The sequence below is a fragment of the Macaca nemestrina genome, chromosome 6 (genome assembly GCF_043159975.1).
Source record: "Macaca nemestrina isolate mMacNem1 chromosome 6, mMacNem.hap1, whole genome shotgun sequence".
NCBI classification, from domain to species: Eukaryota; Metazoa; Chordata; class Mammalia; order Primates; family Cercopithecidae; genus Macaca; species Macaca nemestrina.
In genome coordinates this window covers 80326619-80337946 of record NC_092130.1, presented here as the reverse complement: position 1 = coordinate 80337946, position 11328 = coordinate 80326619, and the positions used below count along the sequence as shown (strand labels likewise).

Below are 11328 nucleotides of genomic sequence, written 5' to 3'. Positions count from 1 at the left end.
ATCAGGCAAGAAATTCCTTCACAGACCTTTCCTGGAAAACCACATCATTGTTCCTGGCTTCTGCTGAGTGGCTGATTAGATCTGTAAGTCACACACCTGATCTCTGTAGCAAATGCTTTTCCAGTCAAATTCTTGGCACCGTTTCCAAACTACACTACCTGGATAGGGTGCAAATTTTCCAAGTCAAGTTCTTTTGTATTTTTGCTGAACAGTTCCTTCTTCAGTTTATCTCCTCACATTTCACTATAAGCAGCAAGGAGAAATCAGACTGTGGTGAAGAACACTTTGCTGGGAATTCTCTCAGCTAAATATTCAAGTTTGACCCAATATGGTGGCTCACAGCTGTAAACCCAGCACTTTGGGAGGCCGAGACAGGTAGATCACTTGAGTCCAGGAGTTCGAGAACAGCCTGGGCACATGGTGAAACCCCGTTTCTACTAAAAGTACAAAAATTAGCTGGGTGTGGTGGTGTGCACCTGTAGTCCCAGTTAATCAGAAGGCTGAGGCGGAAAAATCACTTGAGTCCATGAAGTTGGCTGCACTGAGCCAAGATCACACCACTGCACTCTAGCCTGGGTGACAAAGTGAGACTCTGTCTCAAAAATGAATGAATGAATAAATAAATAAACAATAAATAAATAAATATTCAAGTTCATTGCTTACAAGGTCTCTATTTACCCCTTTTTAAGAATAAACATTTTTCCTCTAGTTTCCAATAACATGTTCTTCATTTCCATCTCATCCCTCAGTAGAATTACCTTTAACATACATAATTTCTCTAACAGATTCTTCAATGCAATCTAAGCTTTTTCTATCATGCACCTAAAAATTATTCCAGCCTCTACACATGACCAAATTCTAAAGCCATTTCCACATTTTCTGGTATTTGTTAGAGCAGCACTCAGAGTTTAGAAATCTAAAACCAAGGTGTTGCATTAGGGGTCTCTTCTACTACAGTATGAGCACATATTACCCTAACTGTATGATGACACTATTTCCAAATAAGGGCACATTCTGAAGTACGGGGGTAGGTAGGACTTTGACATATCCTTTCTGAGTGGATGTAATTCAACTCATAAAAGTTTTAGGCCGGGCGCGGTGGCTCAAGCCTGTAATCCCAGCACTTTGGGAGGCCGAGACGGGCGGATCACAAGGTCAGGAGATCGAGACCATCCTGGCTAACACGGTGAAACCCCGTCTCTACTAAAAAATACAAAAACCTAGCCGGGCGAGGTGGCGGGCACCTGTAGTCCCAGCTACTCAGGAGGCTGAGGCAGGAGAATGGCGTGAACCCGGGAGGCGGAGCTTGCAGTGAGCTGAGATCCGGCCACTGCACTCCAGGCTGGGCGACAAAGCAAGACTCTGTCTCAACAACAACAACAACAACAAAAAAAAAAAAAAAAAAAAAAAAAGTTTCAATACCCATACCTTTATCTGAAGTGAAAAAATAAAAAACCTAAGATAGACTGAGAAGGCTGCTTTATTTTTCTTGAACATTGCCCAGTTCCTACATTCATATTTCTTGATTGGTAACTCTAGGGATTCAGTACAGTGGCTTGAAACTGAGGCAGCCTTTTATGATGGAACATAGATTATATTGATATAGAGAGAGAGATGTAAATGCATGAGCAATTTTCCAGGCTTATACATAAACAAAATTATCTATATTGCAATCATAGTTACTTTAAACAATCAAATACTACTGCAAATGTTATATATGCATTATAAGATTTTCTAAAATGCTCAAAAAATTGCAATGCTTATCACAAAATCAGAAATAAGTTCAGGGACAACACATAATCTTCAGATCAGACAGGACTTTCCTCAACTAAGAAAAATGCAGTGTAACACTAAATGCTAAATGTTTTTGATATTTTAAATATTATTTCTTAAAAACTAAAATTTATTTTTCCAACTAATGTAAAAAGAAGTTTAAACTATCAAAGCACAAGTACCCAAATGTCTATTTAATACACATAAAGACTTTTTGTACATAAAAAGAAGCATGGGATGAATTGTACTGGCTTTTAAACTTTATATATAATAATAATTGAGAAAAACTGTTTATTTGGTGTCGTGATGTCAGAGACAGTAAAAACAAACAAACAAAAAATAAGATCTCTGAACAATTTAAATTGTGGAAATTTCATCTTCCTTAAATATAGTTATAATGAGTCTTTTCAGAGTCATTCAATATTCTCCCCAGTATTCTCCTTCTTGCTATGATCATTATTACTATATTTTAATGTTGTGTTAGTTTTCCTCATGATCAAACAGACTGATGGTCAATTAATACCCAGGATAATATTAACATTGAGAACCTTCTTATTTCACAGTGAACTTGCCCAAAATACAAATAAAATGGGTCACAGAGAAATACCTAACCTGAGAAATGCTTGACTTTGAAGACATATGTAGCTTATGAAGGTGATTATTTTATTTGAATGTTTTTCCTAACAGGCACTACTTTCACAGCTTTGAGCATATTAAAGGGCTTTCTTTACCATTCTGAACTTCTGGGAATCCTTATTTACTTGTATTGCAAATAAGTCAATTTTTAACAGTCACAAAAGAGTCATTAATATGCAATATTATAGTATCCTCTGCCACGTTTAAACCCCCAAATAGACCTCAACTATTAATAATTTTATATATATTATTTTGGTTTTCTTCCCCTCATCTTCACATTTCATCTTCTTATTGACACTTTTATCTTAGATTTGGAGTCCAGCCTTCCAGACCTGATCTTATACACCAGCCTCGCTTTACATCATGCTGCAAAATCCTCAGGTAATTAACATTATTTTTTCAATGATTTGCCCCTCTCTGATATTTCTCAGACATACTTCCAATGATCCTGAAATAATGTTTGCTCTCTGAACAGTTATAGAAGATTAAAATACTAAAATTATTTTCTATTGAAATCTCAGAAGCCTATTTCATTTTTTTAAATAAACTGCCTATTTCTTTAAGAAAACATGTTTAGAAAATTTCTGAGACGTTAAGACAGCCTGCTTTAGGTGTATCAGGTTTTGAAGGTTAGAAAATTTGAGGTGTCCTCTGTGTTAAAAAAAAAAAAAGGGGGCAAAATTACATTGTCAAATTAGGTCCAAACATTACTATATAAATCACAATAAATAGCCAATTTTTTAAAGTTACAAATTTTGAACACCAGAACTATTTTTAAAATCATATTTTCACCATGTAACTTTCTCACCTACCTCTATATTTTCTTTTTTTTTTTAATATATTTATTTATTTATTTTTTTATTTTTATTTTTTTTTTAATTACTATTATTATACTTTAAGTTGTAGGGTACATGTGCTGGAGAGGATGTGGAGAAATAGGAACACTTCTACCTCTATATTTTCTTACATTTTGTTTGTATTTTTTTCTGATTACCATGTCATATGAAATAGCATTGTCTCTACAAAAATACAAAATGTAATTCAGTCTTTCTTCTAGTATGGTTGATGAATATATTTATTATTAATTAATGCTTAGAAAGATTTCTTTCAGCTTCAAACTTGTTATTGGAAATGCTATGTAAATTCTAGGATTGTTTCTAAATTTGTCAAAATCTCCTTTTAGTTTCTTTTAGTATAAACTTTAAGATTTCAAAACTTATTTTCTTTGTACTTCCTTTTGCAGTGTGTGCTCTTAAATAATTTTTGGAGTGACCACCGTTTGTTGATTAAATCCTTGTTAATGTTTTTGTTTGTTTCATCATCGTTGTCAGCATTTTGTGGCATTCGACCAGAAAATAAGGCTCTGTAAAAATATAATTGGACAATTCATTATAAGATGAAGGAGAAACATAGGTGCTCAGGCATAGCTAAGCAGAGAAAAAGAGTGAGGTTATAAAGCATGGGTGAGATAGAAGTGGGCAATCAGAATGATATTTTAAACAAAGTCTCACTCTGTCTCTGCTCCAGGCTGGAATGCTGGAGTGGAATTCTGGAGTTTCTGGGACCCATCCATCCTGCTGCATCAGCTTCTAGAGTAGCTGGGACTACAGGCAACGCCACCGTGCTTGACTTATTTATTTATTTACTTTGTTTGTAGAGATTGGGGCGGGGGGGGCATCTTGTTACCCAGGCTGGTCTCGAACTCCCAACTTCAAGTTATCCTCCCAGCTGCTGGGATTCAAGCGATCCTCCCATCTGCCTCCCAAAATTCTGGGATTACAGCCCTGAGCCTCTGTGCCTGGCCAAGCTAGAATGGTTTTAAAATAAACGGCCTGTTGATGGCTCACTAAACATGAGATAGATAATTTTGTATATTGTTAAGATCATTAACATTAATTTCAAACAAATTGAGGCTTGAATATTAGTGCTGACCTTATTAGCCTGTGAAACCTTATTAGCAATTACTGAACGCAGAAGTAACAGAAGTATGACACACATGTGCACTACATCGAAACTAATTCTAGCGTTGACTTTGTTTCCTGTCAGTTGGGTTCCCAAAACGCCTATGCCTACCCCAAATCCCCCTACTAAATAAAACCAGGCAAAGTTAAACAGGCGAGGAAGACTTATTCATGGATATTGCAATTGGGTGAAATACAAGAACGTAGTCTGAACTCAATTCCCTTGAAACAAAAGGGCAGGAGAGTTTTTAAGAGCTGAGGTGGGAAAGAACATAGGCCATCTGTGTTTGCTAATTGTCCTGACCTAAAAGAAAAGCAAACTTTTTAATTTCTTCAGGACAGAAAGTAGTTTCACAACCTGAAGCAAAGTGTCCACAAAAGTTAGTTTCCCTGCCACAGAGAATGAGAGATAGGCATGTCTATCTTCCTTCATGACGACATTTCAAATAGCTCCCAGGCCCTTAAGAAAAAAATCATTCCTGAGTTATAAAACTGGCAGTCTTTTAAAAAGATTTACATCAGGGATATTGGTCTAAAATTCTCTTTTTTTGTTGTGTCTCTGCCAGGCTTTGGTATCAGGATGATGTTGGCCTCATAAAATGAGTTAGGGAGGATTACCTCTTTTTCTATTGATTGGAATAGTTTCAGAAGGAATGGTACCAGCTCCTCCTTGTACCTCTGGTAGATTCAGCTGTGAATCAATCTGGTCCTGGACTTTTTTTGGTTGGTAGGCTATTAATTATTGCCTCAATTTCAGAGCCTGCTATTGGTCTATTCAGGGATTCAATTTCTTCCTGGTTTAGTCTTGGAAGAGTGTAAGTGTCCAGCAAATTATCCATTTCTTCTAGACTTTCCAGTTTATTTGCGTAGAGGTATTTATAGTATTCTCTGATGGTAGTTTGTATTTCTGTGGGGTCGGTGGTGATATCCCCTTTATCATTTTTTATTGCGTCTATTTGATTCTTCTCTCTTTTCTTCTTTATTAGTCTTGCTAGCCATCTGTCAATTTTGTTGATCTTTTCAAAAAACCAACTCCTGCATTCATTGATTTTTTGGAGGGTTTTTTTTGTGTCTCTATCTCCTTCAGTTCTGCTCTGATCTTAGTTATTTCTTGCCTTCTGCTAGCTTTTGAATGTGTTTGCTCTTGCTTCTCTAGTTCTTTTAATTGTGATGTTAGAGTGTCAATTTTAGATCTTTCCTGCTTTCTCTGGTGGGCATTTAGTGCTATAAATTTCCCTCTACACACTGCTTTAAATGTGTCCCAGAGATCCTGGTATGTTGTATCTTTGTTCTCATTGGTTTCAAAGAACATCTTTATTTCTGCCTTCATTTCGTTATGTACCCAGTAGTCATTCAGGAGCAGGTTGTTCAGTTTCCATGAAGTTGAGCGGTTTTGATTGAGTTTCTTAGTCCTGAGTTCTAGTTTGATTGCACTGTGGTCTGAGAGACAGTTTGTTATAATTTCTGTTCTTGTACATTTGCTGAGGAGTGCTTTAATTCCAATTATGTGGTCAATTTTGGAATAAGTGTGATGTGGTGCTGAGAAGAATGTATATTCTGTTGATTTGGGGTGGAGAGTTCTATAGATGTCTATTAGGTCTGCTTGCTGCAGAGATGAGTTCAATTCCTGGATATCCTTGTTAACTTTCTGTCTCGTTGATCTGTCTAATGTTGACAGTGGAGTGTTGAAGTCTCCCATTATTATTGTATGGGAGTCTAAGTCTCTTTGTAAGTCTCTAAGGACTTGCTTTATGAATCTGGGTGCTCCTGTATTGGGTGCATATTATTTAGGATAGTTAGCTCTTCCTGTTGAATTGATCCCTTTACCATTATGTAATGGCCTTCTTTGTCTCTTTTGATCTTTGATGGTTTAAAGTCTGTTTTATCAGAGACTAGTAATGCAACCCCTGCTTTTTTTTGTTCTCCATTTGCTTGGTAAATCTTCCTCTGTCCCTTTAGTTTGAGCCTATGTATGTCTCTGCATGTGAGATGGGTCTCCTGAATACAGCAGACTGATGGGTCTTGACTCTTTATCCAGTTTGCCAGTCTGTGTCTTTTAATTGGAGCATTTAGTCCATTTACATTTAAGGTTAATATGGTTATGTGTGAACTTGATCCTACCATTATGATATTAACTGGTTATTTTGCTCGTTAGTTGATGCAGTTTCTTCCTAGCCTAAATGTTCTTTACATTTTGGCATGTTTTTGCAATGGCTGGTACCGGTTGTTCCTTTCCATGTTTAGTGCTTCCTTCAGGGTCTCTTGTAAGGCAGTCCTAGTGATGACGATGCAAAAATCCTCAATAAAATACTGGCAAACCGGATTCGGCAGCACATCAAAAAGCTTATCCACCATGATCAAGTGGGCTTCATCCCTGGGATGCAAGGCTGGTTCAACATTCGCAAATCAATAAACATAATCCAGCATATAAACAGAACCAAAGACAAGAACCACATGATTATCTCAATAGATGCAGAAAAGGCTTTTGACAAAATTCAACAGCCCTTCATGCTAAAAACACTCAATAAATTCGGTATTGATGGAACATACCTCAAAATAATAAGAGCTATTTATGACAAACCCACAGCCAATATCATACTGAATGGGCAAAAACTGGAAAAATTCCCTTTGAAAACTGGCACAAGACAGGGATGCCCTCTCTCACCACTCCTATTCAACATAGTGTTGGAAGTTCTGGCTAGGGCAATCAGGCAAGAGAAAGAAATCAAGGGTATTCAGTTAGGAAAAGAAGAAGTCAAATTGTCCCTCTTTGCAGATGACATGATGGTATATTTAGAAAACCCCATTGTCTCAGCCCAAAATCTCCTTATGCTGATAAGCAACTTCTGCAAAGTCTCAGGATACAAAATTAATGTGCAAAAATCACAAGCATTCTTATACACCAGTAACAGACAAACAGAGAGCCAAATCATGAATGAACTTCCATTCACAATTGCTTCAAAGAGAATAAAATACCTAGGAATCCAACTGACAAGGGATGTAAAGGACCTCTTCAAGGAGAACTACAAATCACTGCTCAGTGAAATAAAAGAGGACACAAATAAATGGAAGAACATACCATGCTCATGGATAGGAAGAATCAATATCGTGAAAATGGCCATACTGCCCAAGGTTATTTACAGATTCAATGCCATCCCCATCAAGCTACCAATGAGTTTCTTCACAGAATTGGAAAGAACTGCTTTAAAGTTCATATGGAACCAAAAAATAGCCTGCATCTCCAAGACAATCCTAAGTCAAAAGAACAAAGCTGGAGGCATCACACTACCTGACTTCAAACTCTACTACAAGGCTACAGTAACCAAAACAGCATGGTACTGGTACCAAAACAGAGATATAGACCAATGGAACAGAACAGAGTCCTCAGAAATAATACCACATATCTACAGCCATCTGATCTTTGAAAAACCTGAGAGAAACAAGAAATGGGGAAAGGATTCCCTATTTAATAAATGGTGCTGGGAAAATTGGCTAGCCATAAGTAGAAAGCTGAAACTGGATCCTTTCCTTACTCCTTATACGAAAATTAATTCAAGATGGATTGGAGACTTTAATGTTAGACCTAATACCATAAAAACCCTAGAGGAAAACCTAGGTAGTACCATTCAGGACATAGGCATGGGCAAAGACTTCATGTCTAAAACACCAAAAGCTACAGCAACAAAAGCCAAAATTGACAAATGGGATCTAATTAAGCTAAAGAGCTTCTGCACAGCAAAAGAAACTACCATCAGAGTGAATAGGCAACCTACAGAATGGGAGAAAATTTTTGCAATCTACTCATCTGACAAAGGGCTAATATCCAGAACCTACAAAGAACTCAAACAAATTTACAAGAAAAAAACAAACAACCCCATCAAAAAGTGGGCAAAGGATATGAACAGACATTTCTGAAAAGAAGACATTCATACAGCCAACAGACACATGAAAAAATGCTCATCATCACTGGCCATCAGAGAAATGCAAATCAAAACCACAATGAGGTACCATCTCACACCAGTTAGAATGGCAATCATTAAAAAGTCAGGAAACAACAGGTGCTGGAGAGGATGTGGAGAAATAGGAACACTTTTACACTGTTGGTGGGATTGTAAACTAGTTCAACCATTATGGAAAACAGTATGGCGATTCCTCAAAGATCTAGAACTAGATGTACCATATGACCCAGCCATCCCATTACTGGGTATATACCCAAAGGATTATAAATCATGCTGCTGTAAAGACACACGCACATGTATGTTTATTGCGGCACTATTCACAATAGCAAAGACTTGGAATCAACCCAAATGTCCATCAGTGACAGACTGGATTAAGAAAATGTGGCACATATACACCATGGAATACTATGCAGCCATAAAAAAGGATGAGTTTGTGTTCTTTGTAGGGACATGGATGCAGCTGGAAACCATCATTCTTAGCAAACTATCACAAGAACAGAAAACCAAACGCCGCATGTTCTCACTCATAGGTGGGAACTGAACAATGAGATCACTTGGACTCGGGAAGGGAAACATCACACACCGGGGCCTATCATGGGGAGTGGGGAAGGGGGAGGGGTAGGGGGAGGGGGGAGGGATTGCATTGGGAGTTATACCTGATGTAAATGACGAGTTGATGGGTGCTGACGAGTTGATGGGTGCAGCACACCAACATGGCACAAGTATACACATGTAACAAACCTGCACGTTATGCACATGTACCCTAGAACTTAAAATATAATAATAATAAATTTAAAAAAAGAAAAAAAAGATTTACATCTCATGGCACATGTATACATATGTAACAAACCTGCACGTTGTGCACATGTACCCTAGAACTTAAAGTATAATAATAATAATAACAATAATAATAATAATAAAGATTTACATCTCAAATGGGCTGGGAAACAAATTACAATAACAATTTTTTTAAGTCATTGCTACAAGAAAAGTGAAGTTGGAAGCTTAGTCAGGAAGCCTGTCTAAAGTTTATTTAAACTCAAGGGAATTAAAATTTTCTTGGTCACACCTAATATAAGGAGAACCGGAAAGGAAGAGGAATCTGAGCAGAAATAGCGTGAACTTTTACACCTTTTACAGAAGTTTGTGCCCATGACGACACCCTAATCATTTGTAGGGTCCTGATTAAATGAAGAATACTGGTTTAAATTTCTTTCATTCCCCAATATATCTACCATTGGGAAAATACATGGGACATTAAATTAGACAGAGCCAAGCAGGAATCCCAGCTCTGTCATTTATAAAACATTTTCTTGGCATAGGCTTGTTCTTTCTTCACCCACATTCTCTGTATCAACTGAGTAGCCAGTTCTGAAAACTATTCTAGGTTTCTCTATTCTTCTCTTCTATATTCACAGGTATCATATGGTACAGAACGTCATGGTCTTTCACATGGAATAATATTGACACCACCTAATGAGTTGCCACACTTCTGTTGCTCTCGCGGTTCTCACACAATAGCCACAATCATCTTTCAAAAATGTAAACAAATTCTATCATTTGCCTGCATACAACTTTAAGAATATCCCCATTTCAGTTAGAAATAAACCCACCTCTTTCCATAAGTGTATAATGGCTTAAGTTTTCTCTTTCATTTATTGTATTCCACGAACACTAGCTGTCTTCTATGCCTTGAACATGTTAAACTTTATCTTGTCAGGGCTTTTTCACAGGCTAATTCCTCTCTTAAAACTGAGCATTGTCTATATTTTTCAATCACTCTCAATATAATACAGAGAGCCATATAAACTTACTCTGGTTACTAGTGAGGTTAAATAGCTTTTCATTGTGTGTTGATCATCTTGAATTCTTTTTCATTTCCATTTTTCACTCACATTTTTTTTTATTAATGTTGCTATTGTGCAAAACCATTTTTAAAGGCTTTTGTGTAAGGTCATAGAAACTTTTTTACATATATTACAGATGTGTAAAACGTTTTTATTATGTTTTATTCATTGTTTAAAATGGAATTTTGTTCTTATTCCATTTTTAAAAATTTAAACATTAATTCCATCTTCCTGTATAGTTGCTAGTATATTATTTTTAACTGTCATTTTATTTCTGAACTAAAAAGGAAGATATGCCTTAGTCTACTCAGAAATTTCTCAAATCTCAGTACTGAATTTTTTTGACATATTATTATCAACAATCTATCAACTCAATAACCAGCATTTCATACTTGTGAGTTTTTACAGTAGTCTAAAACATCCCTATCTTTTCTCATATTAGTAAACTTTCAAACTCTTTCTTAGGTTTTATGTTTTCACGTAATGAATCTTGCAGGAAAATAAAACTAATTTATTGGTTCACTGTTTCACTGAAAAGATTGAACACTTTTGGTGCACCACATATCCTTTTAGTTGCTGGGAATAAAGCAGTGAAAATAGACAAAACATAAAAATAATTTATGTCTTCATAAGCCTTCTAACAAGTCAGTAAACAGAAAAAAAATGTGAAATTTTTTAAAGATATATATATTTTTAAAAAATATGTATTTTAAAGATATATCTATATATCTACATAGATAATATGTACACATACGCTTAAAAGAAGGCTAGTGCAATAATACAAGTAAGAATACTTCACCATAATGAGATCAACGAGGATGGAGAGGAGTTTTCAGAATGTGGAGTCAACAGGATTTGCTGAAAGATTTGACTGGATTCCATGTAGAAGAATCTAGAATGACGCAAACGTTTTAAACTAAGAACTTGAACATACAGAGATGCCACTTATTGAAGTGGGAAAGATTTTAAGTGAAATAGGTTTGGTTAAGGGACAGCTCAGGACTTTGATTCAGACCTTTGAAGTTTGAGATACTGCTCTATGCTTATGTGGAAATGCTGATCAGGCAGCTGGATATAGAAGCTCATGGGGAGTATTTAGGCTGAATATATAATTCCAAAAGTTATCACCATACAGATGATATCTATGCCACA

The 11328-nt window shown here is 36.3% G+C and overlaps 1 long non-coding RNA gene across 1 annotated transcript; it reads right to left on the bottom strand.

The window, feature by feature from the left end:
• Window positions 1-3653: 3653 nt before the first annotated feature.
• On the bottom strand, window positions 3654-11046 carry LOC139363588 (uncharacterized). The gene is made up of 3 exons (XR_011624253.1): window positions 10976-11046; window positions 8986-9098; window positions 3654-3772 (listed from the first exon to the last, which is right to left on the bottom strand). It is a non-coding gene; the product is annotated as an uncharacterized lncRNA (long non-coding RNA).
• Window positions 11047-11328: the final 282 nt, after the last annotated feature.